We start from the raw sequence: 19,213 nt of genomic DNA, 5'->3' as shown, positions 1-19,213 counted from the left end.
CCATTTAAGTTCTGTTTCTGTGCTATGGTGAACTCTGAAACCTGACTGAAAGTTGTCCAACACGTTATTTTCACTTAAAATTTAAAAGAGCTGAGAAAGAACAACCCTTTCCGGTATTTTGGACATAAATAAACATTTAGAAATGGGAATAAGTTGTTACAATCTTTAGGGTCTAGATTTTATTTTTTTATAATATACTGAACCACAGCATGAATAAAACTGGAACAGTGCCATTTATTAGAGATCTATTTATTACAAACAAAAGGCTTGGACCAACAGTATCTAACACCTCTTTCAAAAGACATGAGGGAACTATGTCTGCAGGGGGAAAGGGTTCATGTGTGAGACTATATTCATCAATGTTGAGAGAAGCAGGGCAAAGGACTAAACCAGAAGGGTCATGATCAGTAGGTGAGATACGAGTGTAATTGTGCCAACCGTCATTTCAAAAGTAACATCAGGGAGTACAGCAACATGGTTTAGTGCAGTGTCTATTGCACTAAACAAGGTTTTGGGGCTGTGTGCATTTTTAACTATCATATCTGAAAAATGCTTTGCTTTAGATGATTGGACAAGATGCGGGTAGGATGCTAGGCCATCTGTCAGTATTTCACAGGGCACTAAGAAATGCTGAGATTCAGGGTTTGGGCTTTCAGGGTTTGGGCTGAGCCCCTTAGTTCCAGTAAAGGGTCATCAGAATGCTACAGGATACACAGACATTCGAGACAATTGGGTGCTTCTGACTTTGTGGTAACAGTTTGGAGAAGGCCTTTTCCTATTCCAACATTCCAACAACCTCATATAGTGTGATGGTCGGGTGTCCACATACTTTTGGCCATATAGGGTACAGTATGTCCCGTCTGTTGTTGACATGTCACAGGGCTTCTCTCAAGTCCTGGGGAATGCCAAGCTCAATTACTTTGTGTGACTAGATCTTAAAGGGACAGTATGAGATTTGTCAGGTGGCATTGGGCTTTACTCCACTGCTCTGTCTAGCCAACAGCTCCAAATTCTACATTCAGCTTCATTCCATCCGCACCCTTATTGGTGAGCAAAAAAAAGGGGCATATGTAGATACTGATGACACTGGAGCAGAGTGCTCCTCACAGCTCTAAGGATCTATCTCAGGTAATGCCGGCTGCTCAACCGCGCACATTGTGTTTACTCTGTGGTCAGACCACACTGGCAGCTTCCAGGAGGGGTACCCCTCACTCCTTTTAAAACGGCCATCACGATTGCATCCACTGTATGTTTGTGTGTGCGCCTATGTTCGGAGGGGGATCCTTGCACGCATCTGGCAGAGGAAGTGGCTGGTTGGTGTGGGGTCCTGTAGCCCCCTGCAGGCTGCTCAACAGTGTTTCCATGACCCTGCCGTTTTCTTTTTTTTTCGACTGGGGGAAACCTCTGCCCCCGGGGATCTGCTACAGTATGTGCTGTAAAACCACGGGAGGGGAGGGAAACCTTGTTGTGTAAGTGTGGGATGGAAGAATGGACACATTGCGGGTTGTCAGACGGCCATAAATGTTTGTGTGTCTGTGCGTGAGGGGGATCTCCGCTGGCAACCCTTGTTTACAAGTACGAATAATCTCTTTAATGTGTTAGCCTTTAGAAAACAAGATTTACGTGTGGAGTGTGAGGCTACAGCTCTCTAGGAGTTGTAGCAATTGGTTATTGGATTGTAATGAAATAAATAATTACCTGTTGACATAGACAGGGCTTGGCACTCACTGGTGTTTTAGTCAATATGTGACTACAAAACAGAGCCTCATGATACTGGAGCTGTGTACCAACTATGCCCTGTTTACTAGAAAACATATTATTTATAATTATTATACTCTTTTAGTGCAATTTCAGTCATTGGTATGCATTGTTTGATAGGGATATTGGGGAAAGATACCTGAAAACTACTAGCTTTCTGTTCTGCCTCATAATTAAGTGAACACACCTGGTGTCCCAAGTCCAAATAAGTCCCTGATTAGAGAGGGTCAAGGAAAAAATGGGGAACTGACTTCAAGGTCCAGAGTTGAATGCCCATGGTCTATATGCTGTAACCTGCAAAACTAAAAGCTCTCCTTTTACTGAACTGAACTGTAAGTATGAGCTCTGCTGACCTCTAGTGGACATACCGTGCACTCATCTTTTTTCCTCCTTCACACATAAGCCCTAAAATCATGTTCAATTGATGTTGTCCTATTATCTTGCATTTCACCTTATTCAAGTGAATCTGTAATGTAAAAAATAGGAACAAACTGCGTAAACATGCATATATCAATTTGTTCTGTTTTTGGAATGCATGTGATTTAGCAACTGGAACATAAAATAGCAGTCCCATGTCCCCAGATGTCCCCGTCAGGAGTGTATCTGGGTAACAATATATTACCTCAAGAGTCGAGACCAGGGCTCTTCAAATCCGTCCTAGAGTTACTGTTAAACCTAACCGACCTTAACAGAATCCCTCAACTGGTTAAGAAAGCTATTTTCTTCTAGATCCAGTCATTCCAATTTGGATTACATTTTTTCTTCTCCCATCTCTTCTTCATACATACAGCATACTATCCAAAAAAAAATCACATTATATTATCCATTATGTGATATTTCTGAGATATTAGCCAATCTTTACTTTATTTAGCACTGTTCCCGATGAGGTCAACTGTCTGGAATCCATGATTTTACAAGAAATTAAACAAGACAATACATTTTACAGAAATGATTGCAGTAAAATGCAAAAGCAAAGCTCTATGTTTTTTTTCATACTTCATTGATAGGCTTGAGAAAGTGGGAAAGATTGCCAAGAGTGTGTGCTTAATTAATAGTTGGTTGGTGACGAACCCATTCCTCAGCAATAAACAATATCTGTCCTGGAGACATCAGCTTAAACCTCTAGACCACACTTGGCCACTAAATGTTTCACAGTCATATGCATTGATTAGGGATGTTCAGCTTAGTCCAGCTAAGTACAGCTTAGTACAGGTTAGACTGTATGCATGTACTGTATTTATATGGTAAACAAAGGTTGTGTCTCCATTGCATTGGTTGATGCTTCCCAGGAATGTGTGTTCTGACCACTTCATGCATCTATATGAGACAGCTGTGGCGAGGGAGAACCGAGACCCAGGGTAAAACATTAGAACACAACTCGATTTCTTGATGGTATGAATGTGTTAGCCTCAGATGTCAATCAAAATTCTTAGATATGTTTGGTTGTACTGATTGGTTAGTGTCAATGCATTGAAATAATAGATGTTCCGTCAGAACGGCAGGTCTCCGTTGTGTTCCGTCAGAACGGCAGGTCTCCGTTGTGTTCCTTCAGAACGGCAGGTCTCTGTTGTGTTCCGTCAGAACGACAGGTCTCCGTTGTGTTCCATCAGAAAGGCAGGTCCCCGTTGTGTTCCATCAGAACGACAGGTCTCCGTTGTGTTCCGTCAGAACGACAGGTCTCTGTTGTGTTCCGTCAGAACGTCAAGTCTCCGTTGTGTTCCATCAGAAAGGCAGGTCCCCGTTGTGTTCCGTCAGAATGGCAGGTCTCTGTTGTGTTCCGTCAGAACGGCAGGTCTCCGTTGTGTTCCATCAGAAAGGCAGGTCCCCGTTGTGTTCCGTCAGAATGGCAGGTCTCCGTTGTGTTCCGTCAGAACGGCAGGTCTCCGTTGTGTTCCTTCAGAACGGCAGGTCTCTGTTGTGTTCCGTCAGAACGACAGGTCTCCGTTGTGTTCCATCAGAAAGGCAGGTCCCCGTTGTGTTCCATCAGAACGACAGGTCTCCGTTGTGTTCCGTCAGAACGACAGGTCTCCGTTGTGTTCCGTCAGAACGACAGGTCTCCGTTGTGTTCCATCAGAAAGGCAGGTCTCCGTTGTGTTCCGTCAGAATGGCAGGTCTCTGTTGTGTTCCGTCAGAACGGCAGGTCTCCGTTGTGTTCCATCAGAAAGGCAGGTCCCCGTTGTGTTCCGTCAGAATGGCAGGTCTCCGTTGTGTTCCGTCAGAACGGCAGGTTTCTGTTGTGTTCCGTCAGAACGACAGGTCTCTGTTGTGTTCCGTCAGAACGACAGGTCTCTGTTGTGTTCCGTCAGAACGACAGGTCTCTGTTGTGTTCCGTCAGAAAGGCAGGTCCCCGTTGTGTTCCGTCAGAACGGCAGGTCTCCGTTGTGTTCCGTCAGAACGGCAGACCTGCAGAACGGCAGGTCTCCGTTGTGTTCCTGCAGAACGGCAGGTCTCCATTGTATTCAGTATTATGTCTGTTTTATGTCGAGTCAAGTAATATATTGACTGGATATGAGTAGCAAATGTACTGTACATAAAATCTGTAAGACTGGTTTATTTACTGTGATCCCTTGTCAAATGAATTGATAGAATAAGACATTGTCAGGGAGTCTCACCAATGTGACTTTAGCATTAGGAGTAGGAGAGTTCAACATAAAGTTTTTGTATTTTCTCTGTTTATCTTCTGGACTATGTTGATCTGTCATTCCAACAATATAAGATAATGCATTATTAATAATAATCTCTATTGGGATTATTCTTATTGACATTATGTAGGTCAGCCTGAAGGTTAATATGAGGACCACCAGCAGCATAGCACCCACTGATTCCCACTGCTGGTTGGTATTTGAATCTAAAAGTAGGGTTGGTGAAGTTCGGTCCCTGGTTGGGAGAACAGATCAGGAAGTATAGTAGGCTTTGACCATGAGCACCAACAGGCCGTGAACAATGGGGGTATATTTAATATTTTAAAAATGAAAACAGCAGTTATTTTTTCCAATAACTACTCAAGATTGGTGTGCAGTTAGTTTCAACTTGCCATTCTGCTTGTAATGACTGCTTTTAGGCAGCAGGGGGTGCCACTCCCCAGGGGTCCACACACAATTGCTTGGATTGTTGGGAAACAACCTTCCTGCTTGTAGCCAGAACATACTACAGACCATTCAAGGCGAGTACAGTGCCAAAGTATTCATTCTGCTCAAGGTGTAAAAAAACTAAGACATGGTAAAATACTGTTTTTACATAAGTTATGGTCTTGTGAAAAGCTGAGCATATTGTGGCAAATAGATCTTTTATCTCAGAATACCTGCGTAATTCAACCTTAATGCTTACCAAAAGATGCTCAAAGAAGTCTCCAAGGCCTCCTGGTTAACATCAATAGATTCAGAAGTGTCTCTTACTATAATCAATGTAAAACTGGTACAGATAAACTGTGAGAACTAGACTCCACAAGCTTGGCCTACGAGTGGTCAGGAAGGAAGGAGCATCTGCACTCAAAATATATTTAAATGACAGACAACACCTGAGTGAAGACTACAGGAACATTGTCCTCTACAAAGACTATCGATGTCAGATGTCAGATAGAGAAAAACTGCCTTTGAACAGAAGAACCCCAACTACACTGAACAAAATTATAAATGCAACACTTTTGTTTTTGCCCCCATTTATCATGAGCTGAACTCAAAGATCTAAGACTTTCTCTTTGTACACAAAAGGCCTATTTCTCTCAAATATTGTTCACAAATCTGTCTAAATCTGTGTTAGTGAGCACTTCTCCTTTGCCGAGATAATCCATCCACCTTACAGGTATGGCATATCAAGATGATGATTAGACAGCATGATTATTGCACAGGTGTGCCTTAGGCTGGCCACAATAAAAGGCCACTCTAAAATGTGCAGTTTCACTGTATTGGGGAGGTCCAGGGGGGTCCGAAAACCAGTCAGTATCTGGTGTGACTACTATTATCCTCACGCAGTGCAACACATCTCCTTCGCATAGAGTTGATCAGGTTGTTGATTGTGGGCTGTGGAATGTTTGTCCACTCCTCTTCAATGGCTGTGCGTAATTGCTGGATATTGGCAGGACCTGGAACACACTGTCATATACGCCGATCCAGTGCATCCCAAACATGCTCAATGGGTGACATGTCTGGTGAGTATGCTGGCCATGCAAGAACTGGGATGTTTTTAGCTTCCAGGAATTGTGTACAGATCCTTGCAACATGGGGCCGTGCATTATCATGCTGCAACATGAGGTGATGGTCGTGGATGAATGGCACAACAATGGGCCTCAGGATCTTGTCACGGTATCTCTGTGCATTCAAAGTGCCAACAATAAAATGCACCTGTGTTCATTGTCCATAACACACGCCTGCCCATACCATTACCTCACCGCCACCATGAGCCACTCGATCCACAACGTTGACATCAGCAAACCGCTCATCCACACAACGCCATACGTCTGTTATCTGCCCTGTACAGTGAAAACCGGGATTCATCCGAGAAGAGAACACATCTACAAAGTGCCAGACGCCATAGAATGTGAGCATTTGCCCACTCAAGTTGGTTACAACGACAAACTGCAGCAGGTCGAGACCCCGAACGAGGACAACGAGCATGAAGATGAGCATTCCTGAGACGGTTTCTGACAGTTTGTGCAGAAATTCTTTGGTTATGCAAACCGATTGTTGCAGCAGCTGTCCGGGTGGCTGGTCTCAGACGATCTTGGAGGTGAAGATGCTGGATGTGGAGGTCCTGGGCCGGTGTGGTTACACATGGGCTGCGGTTGTGAGGCCGGTTGGATGTACTGCCAAATTCTCTGAAAAGCCTTTGGTAGGCTTATGGTAGAGAAATTAACATTCAATTCACGGGCAACAGCTCTGGTGGACATTCCTGCAATCAGCATGCCAATTGCACGCTCCCTCTTGGCGAGCATATCATCATTGTGTCAACCAGAAATTCGATAATACAACAGAAAATATTTGTGTAAAATGTGTTGCCATCTGTCAATAAGCTGAAGTTAAACTAATGTGTCTTACAAAAGGTCAGAGATCTAAAACACTTGAGCACCACAAATGATCTCAGAAATAAGAGATTTCGGGCTATGGAAAGACTTTCTGAGGTCCTCAAAAAAACTATATTATCCATAGTGTACCAGAGAGTGTTTATGCTATAAGAGAATAAGAAATGTATTGCTATTGATGGGCTTAGTCAAAGCCCAGAGTTTAGTCCCCGAAATGCTATGGGGAAGTGGAAGCAAGCGTTACATTTAACAAAGTCCTCAAAATGTATGATAACATAAATAAATTAGGATATAAGCGATGGATCGACAACTTAATGAATTCACGTATTAATTTATTTTCTATACAGAATAATATGCTGAAAAAGCTACTATTTAAGTGTGGCTTGTGTGACCTAGGCATCCTCATTAAACAATTCAGCTTTTCCCCACACTGGTCTTTAATTAAACCAGGATGCCATGTGGAAAAACATGTAAACTCATTTAACATCACAGGCACCCAAGCCACCCAGCTGACCTCTGTGGATTAGATGTTTTTCCGAGTCAATTACACTTTAAATTGATCATTGTGTAGGAACCTGTAGTGCAGTAGTTCTAAAAAGGCTTCCAGAGATTATAACATTTGTAAAATGTCAAACTTTAAATGTCCTAATGAAAAATGTATCATGCCACATATAATGTCCATTAACAATAATTCACATATTCACATTTCCTCTTTCTCTCAAAAAACTATGATATCTGTTACAATATACATGTACACGAATGTTTGGGTTATTTTATTGAAAGATTATGAATATTATTAACATCCTGTCCCCATGTGGAAGGTTCTAATGTGGAACAATGTTCTTTGTTTTGTGCCAAAGTTCTGTGTCTTGCAAAATGTCTTGTGTAATCCGGAAGCTTTATTAAAAATACATTGAGACAAGGAACATAGTTCAGGTGCTTCGGGAACAACATGTGCTAAACCTGAACAACCTGATCTAAACTTTAATCCAAGAAAATTGCAGATCAATTATTTTTACACTGCATGGTTCAGGTTACAGTGGTACAGTGTGAATACACCTAATATGAGGAAGGACTCCAATTTTCTAATATTCAGTTTCAGCAAATCATTGGTGTACTGTTGCACATTAAAAAGGTTTGTCCTGTCCTTTCCTTCACATACAGCATTGACAGTATGGACACAGACTAACCCAGGACAGGGCTAGAGAAGTGAAAATGAGACAACTATGGATGTAAGGACTGAACATATATGATGAAATAACAATAAACGTTTTCATAATTTATAAGCTGTAGTTCATTAATATAATGTTTATTTTCTTGACAGTATTTGAAAGGAAGCTTAAAATAAATGACAAAAAAATTAATGAACAGGCCTTTGTTTATGGCTCACAATCTGTGAGAGAGATCTTGCTGTGTCTTTAGGCAACTAAGGAAGTAGTTGACAGGTCGAAGGGCATGGTCAGAGGGCCAGAGGGCTTTGTAGAATTGTTTGTTGTTTGTTCTGGAAAGATAAAGCCCAAGAGCTCTGGGAAGTGGGCGGGCCCCTTGGAGCTCTTCTTTCTTTCTATGTCCAAAAATTAGTTTTTTGAATCTGGCATCACCTTATTAAAAACACCACACTATTAAAAACTAATTTTGTCCACTCATAAATCCAAGTGCACCCGTAATTTGATGAATGAAAGGAGACGTGTATTACAAAATAATAACAGTGCTGTAATGAGATTCGGTGATTTGGTGTCATTAGATTCTACATTGTAGCCGTAAGCTGACGCATGTTAACTGTTGAATGCACGTGTCTATTCCACTTATCATCTAAACCCAAAGTGTTTACTAATGGTGTTGTATTTTAATTTTGTTGATGAAAAGTGCCAGAATGCGGGACTGTCCCAACAATCTGGACCATGTGGTGACCCTACTTAAAGTTTAATGATGCAGTATGTCGCAAAAGATAGTTTTGAAGAAAAATGCAAAAACACTTACACGTTTAGGCTATGTATTATTTAATTTTTTTCCACAGTCACAATAATGTGCATTGATTTGGAATGTTCGGCTCAGCACAGCATAGGACGTATAGGATTTTACTGTTTTAGTTGCACCGGTCAGTGTAACAGCATTGGGCATTAATGACTGGTGTTCCTGCCAGCAGAAGACAGTCGGACTTGTTGATGCATCTCCTGAAGAATAATGGAGCTGTGGAGAGGACCGAGACATGGGGTTGAACACTAGCAGACAAAAAACAGAATGTTTTGCTGATTTGATTAATTTGTTTTTACATAGAAGGGGTTAATCGAAATTAATAATGAATAGGTGTTTTGCTGACTGGTTAGTGCCAAGTGAAAAGGACAAGAGATACGTACGGGCTGGGGGCAAGAAAATGGCACTGATGCAGGCATCAAAATCAGGACGGCAGGTCTCCACTGTGTTTCTGCAGCCTTTGACAATACAGTTGTTGCATTTCAGCGCCTCTCCTGGAGAAACATAAGAACAAAATTTTCTCTGTAACGACCTTCCAAACCAATCATTGGTTTAGAAGAAAAAATAAGAGTGACATCTAATTCTAGCCAGTTAAAACAGACACCAGCGCATCCCCTTCCCCAAATGACCTGTTACCTCAATTTTGATTGACCATCAAATAACAGTGTGTTATTTGATGGTGCTTGGTACTTTCAATTGGGGTGAGCATGTAACTGGAGTGCTTCTGTAATTGAAGCAACAAACAACTCAAATTTGAGAAAAAGAAGACATTGTTGAAGAGACTCACCAAAGCTACATGCCAACAGTAAGAGGAGAGAAAAACAAACAGCTTTCATCTTTCCTTTGTTTTCCTGGACACTTTATCTGACAATAAGTAATGAATACAGATGCCTGGGTTATTATGTGTAGGTCACCATGTACAGTGTACATCACATGACAAGTTCGTTTTTTGGACACATTTGGACGAATGGATATTTGACTGTTTACTGATTTAATTTAACAAATTACACAGAATAATTACTTTTTACAGCCATTTGCATTACTAAAATAAACAGTAGATGTTTTTGTGGGGTAAGAGAGTTTCATCATCCTTCCCTTTTCATCATCCCAGCAAATTGCTAAGAGTTTTTATGAATATACACAGCATTTTGTGTGCAAATTATTTTAGAATATAATTACAGAGAAATGTGTAATGTCTTATTGTACCGTGCAAAAGCCTTAGGCACCAAACAGTCAAACTAAAGTAAATAAATAAAATGTCTGTGTTACATTTGATGACCTTATCTGTCAGTAATGTTTAAATATAGAGATCGAACATGGCAAAAAACATTTTCAGGGGTGACAGTTACGTCGACACGATAATAAGTCTTTGTAGGTAGCTAACCTGTGCGTTAGGTCAAACTCTAATAAGACATTGTTTTGTGTAGAAATACTACAACCAGCCATTTTACTAACCAAGTAGCCTAATATCATGAGAAAGTTATACAGACTAAAAAATATACAGCAAAACCATTATTACTCACTTGATTTCTTCTTTCTGTGTTGAACTCTCTTTCTGATCTTTCCTTCCCTTCCTCCTTATATACTGCATAATATGCAAATAACCTCAACTATCTCTGAGTCACAAATGCAATATATTTACCTATGTCCATCAACTTTAGCACATTCTCCAAGTGTACACTTGTGAGATCTCCTCATTACCAGGAAGTGTAATCTGATTTGACCAATTTGAGGATTATGCAAGAGTTTACATAAGACACAAACGTTTGTCACAGAGACTCTGTTGTTCAACACTGGGACATTCTACATTGCAACAGAGTTTAGGAGAATTTGTAACAGGCAAGCCAGAGCAAAATAACTGACTGAAGAACATACAGAGCCTTTTGAAAGTATTCACTCCACTTTACTCTGTCCACATTTTGTTGTGTTATAAAATTAATTTATAAGCGATAGAAATACTTGCCATCAATCTGCACACAATATCCCATACTGACAAGCAAAACACATTTTTGTAATTTATAAATGTGTGCAACATTATTGATAATGAATACTGATTTATCTTATGTAAATAAGTATTAAGACCCTTTCCCATGACAAGCTGATCTTAGATGCATCCTGTGTGCTTTGACAGTCTACTTCTTGATTGGATTCTACCTGTGGTTAAGTAAATAGATTGGTCTGAATACTTGGTAGCGGAAGAAGAATCATACTCAACTTATTTCTTCTTATGACATTTTGACATACTGTGCCTCCAGAAAGTTTACATCCATGTAGACATTTTCATGCTGTTTCATTTTAAATTATTATAGTCTTTTCTCTGCTTATCTACACATCATACTCAAACACTTTTCAGTGGATTTTTTATAGTTTTTTAATTATTATTAAAATAAAACCATATATCAAAGCCAGACACAGTAAATTTCAGTTATAAATCAGCTACAAAACTAAAAGTGTCCTTGGATAGGTCACTGATACCTAGTGGAATCACCTTTGATGGTAAATATGTCTGCTGGGATGGGTTTCCACCAGCTTTAAGCACCTGCATTTGCTGCTCATTCTTGTGAAAGTTTTTCTTTATTGAGCCCACCAAAATTCTGGGCAGGACAGGTTATTTTTTTGTTTAAAATTACTTAACATAAAATCCAAGTGAGAAAAGATATAAATATATTTTTATACAGCATTAGCCTTATACATTGTGTTGTGGAAATATTCTAAGTTGGTAAAAACAGAAAAAGTCACAATCAACATAACACCGAGCAGCAACATTTTATTTTCTAATTTGACCATTTATTTATCCCAATAGGAATTTTAGAATAGCTCGAAATAAGAGCTGTGCTTTTTGATAACCGTGTAAATATTGTCAAGTCATGGTGGCCTTTGTTAACATACAGCTCCGGAAAAAATGAAGAGACCATTGCACCTTTTTCTTTTCTTTCCAAAACGTCAAAAAGGAAGGTTTTGAGTGAGGAAAAGAATGGTTAAAATTAAGAGGCCACTGCAAATTGAATGCTTCTGTTCCTCATTCAAAACTATTCTTTTCAACTTTGTGGGAAAGGAAAGAAAAATGTGCATTGGTCTCTTATTTTTTTCCAGAGCTGTATATCAGCACAACTGCAATTCCCCAAACATTTATGTTCGAAACTAAGTAAATGGTGAAGTTAATGTGCAGTGGTAGTTTAGTCTTCAGTGCCATAGAATGACATTGAACTAATGGACAGGCATTTACATTTGGATTTACACTTCCTGGCTGCAATATTTGGCACACCTTCAAGTCAATTCTCATGTCACTAAGTTAGCATGATATATGTTTAATAATGATGTAATTGCCTAGCAAATAATGTAATTGCCAAATGTATTTTAATTTTCTGATAACATGTTGAAAATATTGTCTGTTTGGGTGCAAAATTTGAGGACTACTTAGCACAATCCAGAACATGTAGTCACCCTTGAGTTCAAATATACAGTATGTCACAATGAAATAACTGCTATGACAATGATTCCAAAGCACTTGTATTTATACTTCACAGTATTTATTTTTCACAGTTCCAACAATGTACATTGATTAGGGATGTTCAACCTTAGTACAGTGAAGAAAGTACAGGATTTGACCGTATCGTAGACGGAGGTTGTGTTAGTTACACAGGTCGGTGTGGCAGCAGCTGGCCTTCATGCCTGGGCGTCCTTTCAGTAAAAGGCAGTTTGACATCTTAATGCATCTCTTGAAGTGTATGGCTGTGGAGAGGACAGAGACATAGGCTACAGCACTAGCAGGCAAAAAACAGCATGTTTTCTAGATTTGACTAATTGGATTTCCTAAGATCTCAATGAAAACTATTAAATATTTGGTTAAACTATATTTTGAAAATCACAATTTCCATCTTTATGTATGTTCTATAGATACATGGCTTGATGAAGTTTTGTTGATTGTATTACTATCTTTTGATGAGAAAATGCCTGCTGAGTTTAGGGGTTAGGTTTAGAATAAGGGTTAAGATAAGGGTTAAGGTTAGGATAAAGGTTAGGATTATTAGATGCTTGGTTAAAATGTTACTGATAGTCAGTTGATTATCTGTTTTATACAGAAACACTTTTGGAGATTCTCCAAATAACGTTAGCAGATATTTGGTGTTGTACCTATTGGTTAGTGGCAAGTGAAGGTGAATATAGATACTTACACACTGGGGCTGTGACCTGGGCACTGATGCAGGCGTCTTGTTTAGCATTGCAGGTCTGCATTGTGTTTGTGCAAGCTTTGCCAATACAATGACATTTCAGGCCCTCTCCTGGTGGAACAGAAGAACCACATTGTATATGTTATGTTGAAGCAGGTCTTTGTTTAACATGGTTCCTGTCTTATAAAAAAAATAAAAATAAAAAATCTGTTGTGGAGACTCACCAAAGCTACATGCCAGCAGCAGTAGGAGGGAAAAACATGCAACTTTCATCTTCAGCTTTTATTCTGGATGTTTTATCTGTCATTTCAACAATATGAGGTTAGTGGTTAACACAGATTCCTGGGTTATTCTGTCGGTCAACAGGCCCAATTTACACTACCTGAAAGGTGTTGTTTTCAACATGTTTATAGATGGATATTTGATCTTAATTAAAAAACAATTTCAAGAAAAATTGCAATAGGCCGTCGTAATAATTAACAGTGAGTTCTATTATATCAGACGATTTTGAATAGAATCTAAAATCAAATAAATAGAGGGAATGACCCTCTAGCTCACTCTATGCCCTAGTCAAAGGCCAGAACTTAATCGCATAGAAATGCTGAGAAGTACTAAGCAGGTTGCACATGGAACTATTGCAAGTTTCATTATATATCACACAGTTGAAGCAGGTCTTTAAGAAAACTGTATAAATGTCCTCCATCTAGAGGCAGCTACAATCCTACGTTTATTTCTGCCAAAACAAGAAAGATATGCTTTTGTAGCTATGATATAATTATTTTTCAATGTGAAAGTTGTATTTCATTAGATTTTTGTAAGATAATTGATGGCAAATTGCTACTACTTTTCAGGGCGTGTATTCTCTCACAGAACTATTGGTCTATGTAGCTCTATGTAGAAACATGGAGGACATAATTGACAAGACCAAGTTATAGAGTGATAAAGAAATTGCAAAACCATTACTCACCTGATACTATGCTAATAAGGCACCGATACACGTGTTCTAAAGGTGTGATATACATGTTTGTAATGTGCAAGGATGTAGTTTAAATATACTGTAATATATATAATTTGTTAATATTTGCTCCATGTCAAGAGATACTTGAGAAGCGCGACTATAAGTATGTCTTTAGGTGGGGCTAAGTGAGTCATGAAAATGTGTGATTGCTGGTGTTTTTGGTTCAATGTGTTTGCCAAGGAGAATGTGTGAGTCTGGAGTTCACCCTTAACAAACCTCCCTGAAAGGTCTTGAAGAACATACAAAGGAAAATGTCCATACTGTGGCATTTGTAGCCAGACCCCCACCTATATTCCCCATTTTGTAACACAGATTCAACATTTTGGTCTGGAGTATATAAATCCCTTTTCAGCTACCCCACCTGAAGTTCGTGTATCTTCTGATTCTGGCTTGTAATTGACTTGCTCCTGTGAATCAACATAACACACTGCTTTTTCAAAATCAGAATCGGAAAGTTTTATTGCAGAGTTTCACATCAAATTTGGTGCAGCAATTTTGGACAAAAGAAATAACAAATAAGAATAGTGGACTAAGCATAAAAACGGTAGACTGTGCATTAATTAATGACTAAAGCATATTAAAAGACAATTGTAAGGTGGAATAATTTTCCAGCTGAGGGCTGTGTGTGTATGTGGGGAGGGGTTATAGATATGTCCATTTGAGGTTCTGTGTATATGTGGGGAGGGGTCATATGTTTGTGTAGGTTAGGGGTGTGTGTGTATGTGGGGAGGGGTTATAGATATGTCCATTTGACCTTATTTCTCCATTCTCCTGTTAAAATGCCAGGTTCTAGTGATGTAAAAGAATGAAACAAAGATAAATCATGTCAGAACTTTTTCCACCTTTAATGTGACCTATAACATGAAAATAATCAATTGAAAAAAAAAAGACATCTTTGAGGGGTAAAAATAAAAAGCTCCCAATAACCTGGTTGCATGTGTGCACACCCTTAAAGTAATTCTTTGTTGAAGCTCCTTTTGATTTTATCACAGCACTCAGTCTTTTTGGGTAGGAGTCTATTACCATGGAACATCTTGACGTGGCAATATTTGCCCACTCTTCTATGCAAAAGCGCTCCAATTCTGTCAGATTGCGAGGACATCTCCTGTGCACAGACCTCTTCAGATCACCCCACAGTTGGATTCAGATCTGGTCTCTGGCTGGGACATTCCAAAACGTTAATTGTCTTCTGGTGATTTGGATGGATGTGTTTTGGGTCGTTGTCGTGCTGAAAGGTGAACTTCATCTTCAGCTTTCTAACGGACGCCTGAAGGTTTTGTGCCAAAATAGCCTGGTATTTGGAACTGTTCATAATTCCCTCCACCCTGAATAAGGCCCCGGTTCCAGCTGAAGGAAAACAGCCCCAAAGCATGATGCTGCCACCACCATGCTTCACTGTGGGTATGGTGTACTTTGGGTGATGTGCAGTGTTGTTTTTGCGCCAAACATGCCTTTTGGAATTATGGCCAAACATTTCAACCTGGGTTTAATCTGACTATAACACATTTTCCCACATGCTTCTGGGAGACTTGAAAATTCCTGCAGTTCCTTTAATGTTGCTGTTGGCTTCTTGGAAGCCTCCCTGACCAGTTTTCTTCTCGTCTTTTCATCAATTTTGGAGGGACGTCCAGTTCTTGGTAATGTCTCTGTTGTGCCATATTTTCTCCACTTGATGATGACTGTCTTCACTGTGTTCCCAGTGTTGGCAACTCCTCAGTAAGGAAAGTCGTTATTGGCTGTCCTAAAAGTCGCTAGAAGTCGCTAAATGAAGTCATGGCCTAATTTGCATAATTTCCTATCAGCATCATTCATTTCTTTTTTAACATACAAAACTCTCGTTGGGGAAAACAATATACGTGCGTATTTACAAATGTTGTCCATGTACAAGAAATAATCACCTGAGCAAAAAAACTAAGAACAAATCAAAAAAGTGGGCGCTATTTAAGTCAAAATCAAAAGGCTAGAAGAAAAATAAACATTTAGAGCGACACACAAGGGGAGGTATCATCATGGTCATGGATTAAGAGAACTGCACCAACTGCACGTGTTGGACGCTGCCTGTAGGAGAGGATTAACGTCATAGGAGAGAGAAAAAGTGAGTAAAAACACCCTAAATATGTTTAGAACTACAAATTAACTTTCTTCTGTCAAATCTGGGCTTGGGACTGGCAAAAGTTACCCAAAAGAGACACTCTGGCGGAGCGCATGAGCGATTAATTTTTAGTCTGGACGCGGAGGAGTTAACATCTCTGACTGCAGCTTGGAGGAACTGCTGTGTGCGAGGACTGGGCCTCCTGTGAGTGCTTTCAGATGGGGGAGGGGCCCACGGCGGCACCCGCTGCTCGTTGAGAAGAGTAAGAACAAGTCTCCAATAAAACCACAAAAAGTCGCTAGATTTGTCACTAGTCGCTTTTTTGAATTTTTTAATGCTTTGGAAATTCTTTTGTACCCTTCTCCTGACTGATATCTTTCAACAATGAGATCCCTCTGATAATTTGGAAGCTCTCTGCGGACCATGGCTGTAACGAGGACGCGCGTGGAGGACGCGCGCCATCCCCCCCGACGTGGTATTCGGCGCGCGTCGTCGCCGGTCTTCTAGCCACGCCGCTCCTCCTCCCACGGCACTGTCATGTCTTGTTATTGCACACACCTGGTGTCCATTCCCTCATTAGGTTGCCTATATTAGTTCCTGTGTTTCTGGGTGTCTTTGTGTGGTATTGTTCTATGTCTTTATATTGTGGAGAGAGGCACGTTCGTTTGAGCGTTTTATTTCGCCTTGTGATAGAGTGCCTTTGTTGTTGGATTGTTCTTTTTGAGAATACAGTTTTGTTTATCGCCTCCCTGCGTTTGGCTCCAAGTTCTTTCGATACGCTCCACTACACCCAGCCGTGACAGAATACCACACCACCATGGAGTCAGCGGGGAGTGACCTGCTCCACCACCATGGCAGCATGATTGCGTCCCTGGGGGAGGCCATGACCGAGATGGTCCAGGCTATGCGGCGGTTGGAGGCGAGGCTGCCATTTGAGCAGCAACCACCCATACTCAACCCGGCCGAAGTGCCCCTGCCATCGTCTCCACCGTCGCAGAGGAGGACCATTCAGCTGAGCCTTCCTCAGGGATTCAGCGGAGACGCAGCCCAGTGCTCTGGGTTTTTGCTCCAGTTGGTGCTATATTTCGCCTCCTTTTATGGACAGCGGTTACGCACAGAAACTGCGCATTCCGCTGGTGCCATTGTCTCAACCTAGGTCCATTACGGGCTTAGACAGCAAACCACTAGGCACTGGTCTCGTTGAGCACGTCACAGTCCCTATCATGATGACCGTACAGCACGCCCATACCGAACAGATTGAGTTTCATGTTATTCACTCTCCTGCTTTCCCTGTGGTGCTGGGTCTTCCATGGTTGTCGGGACACAACCCAACTATTTCCTGGTCGCAGAGAGTGTTGACAGGGTGGTCTCAGGGGTGTCAGGAGAGGTGTCTAGGAGTTTCCGTTGGTGCGACCTCGATGGAAAGTCCAGACAGTGTCTCCGCAGTGCGCATTCCCCCGGAATATGGCGATTTAGCGCTGGTCTTTTCGAAGACCATGGCTAGTCGTTTGCCACCACATCGGTCCGGGGATTGTGCTATAAACCTAAAGGGAGATGCTGTGCCGCCTTATTGTCATGTGTATCCCCTGTCGCAGGCAGAAACCGCAGCGATGGAGACCTATGTGGCCGAAACCCTGCGGCAGGGGCAGATCCGCCGTTCCACCTCGCCCGCCTCCTCGAGTTTCTTTTTTGTGAGGAAGAAGGATGGGGGTTTGCGTCCGTGCATTGACTACAGGGCGTTAAATAAACTGACGATCCGGTACTCATATCCTATCCCCCTGATTTCCCAATATATTGAGTCAATGCATGGGGCGCGCTTCTTCACAAACTGGACCTCCGGAGTGCGTACAATTTGGTGAGAATCCGAGAGGGAGACGAGTGGAAAACCGCCTTCAGCACCACCACGGGTCACTACGAATACCTGGTGATGCCGTATGGGTTGATGAATGCCCCGGCAGTGTTTCAGTCTTTGTGAACGACGTGTTTAGGGACATGCTGGGGCGCGGAGTTGTGGTTTACATTGACGACATCCTCGTGTATTCCACTACGCGTGCTGAGCATGTGTCTCTCGTTCGCAGGGTGCTGAAGCGACTGTTGGAGCATGGCCTGTACGCTAAAGCAGAGAAGTGCGCGTTCTTCCAGCGAGCCGTCTCTTTCCTCGGGTTTCGGATTTCCGCCGGTGGGGTGGAAATGGAGGTCGATCGCGTGTCAGCCATGCGTAATTGGCCCGTTCCCACCACGGTTAAGGCAGTGTAGCGATTTATTGGGTTTGCCAATTTCTACCGTAGGTTTATACGGGGCTTCGGCAAGGTGGCAGCTCCTATTACTTCCTTGTTGAAGGGTGGGCCGAGCCGGATCACCTGGACGACCGAGGCAGACGTCGCATTTCGCACCCTTAAGAGAATGTTCACCTCTGCCCCGGTTCTGGCTCACCCTGATCCGTCACTGCCGTTCATAGTGGAGGTGGATGCATCTGAGGTTGGGATAGGTGCTGTGTTGTCCCAACTGTCGGGTACCCCTCCTAAGCGTCGCCCCTGTGCTTTTTACTCGCGAAAGCTCAGTGAGGCAGAGCGCAACTATGGCGTCGGTGACAGGGAGCTGTTGGCTGTGTTTAACGCCTTGACTGTTTGGAGACATTGGCTCGAGGGAGCGAGACACCCGTTTGTAGTCTGGACCGACCACCGTAACCTGGAGTACATCCGGGCGGCGAGGAGACTGAACCCTCGCCAGGCCAGGTGGGCGTTGTTTTTTGCCCGGTTCGATTTCACGCTTTCATACGTTCCGGGTACAAAAAACGCCAAGGCAGACGCGCTGTCTCGGTTGTGCGACGCGGGTGAAAGGCGGGTAGATGATACACCGATTCTGCCCGCCTCATGCATTGTGGCGCCGGTTGTGTGGGACGTGGACGCGGACATTCAGCGAGCGTTGCACAGCGATCCTGGGCCTCCTGGGTGTCCTGCGGGTCGTCAGTACGTCCCGCTGGATGTCCGTGACCGTCTCATTTACTGGGCCCACACGTCCCCTTCCACGGGTCACCCGGGCATAGACCGTACTGCGCGCTGCCTTACCGATAAGTACTGGTGGCCTGGTCTGGCTAAGGATGTGAGGGCGTACGTGTCCTCCTGTTCGGTGTGCGCTCAGTGTAAGGCACCTAGACACCTTCCGGCGGGTAAGTTACATCC

At 42.1% G+C, this 19,213-nt stretch overlaps 2 long non-coding RNA genes across 2 annotated transcripts; both read right to left on the bottom strand.

The window, feature by feature from the left end:
• Window positions 1–8,754: 8,754 nt before the first annotated feature.
• On the bottom strand, window positions 8,755–10,438 carry LOC114830067. The gene is made up of 4 exons (XR_003777811.1): window positions 10,273–10,438; window positions 9,537–9,613; window positions 9,133–9,243; window positions 8,755–8,965 (listed from the first exon to the last, which is right to left on the bottom strand). It is a non-coding gene; the product is annotated as an uncharacterized LOC114830067 (long non-coding RNA).
• Window positions 10,439–12,246: 1,808 nt separating this feature from the next.
• On the bottom strand, window positions 12,247–13,243 carry LOC117593752. The gene is made up of 3 exons (XR_004575173.1): window positions 13,146–13,243; window positions 12,925–13,032; window positions 12,247–12,481 (listed from the first exon to the last, which is right to left on the bottom strand). It is a non-coding gene; the product is annotated as an uncharacterized LOC117593752 (long non-coding RNA).
• Window positions 13,244–19,213: the final 5,970 nt, after the last annotated feature.

This window comes from Esox lucius, chromosome 22 (genome assembly GCF_011004845.1).
Source record: "Esox lucius isolate fEsoLuc1 chromosome 22, fEsoLuc1.pri, whole genome shotgun sequence".
Classification (NCBI taxonomy): Eukaryota; Metazoa; Chordata; class Actinopteri; order Esociformes; family Esocidae; genus Esox; species Esox lucius.
This window is presented reverse-complemented; position numbering and strand designations above follow the sequence as displayed.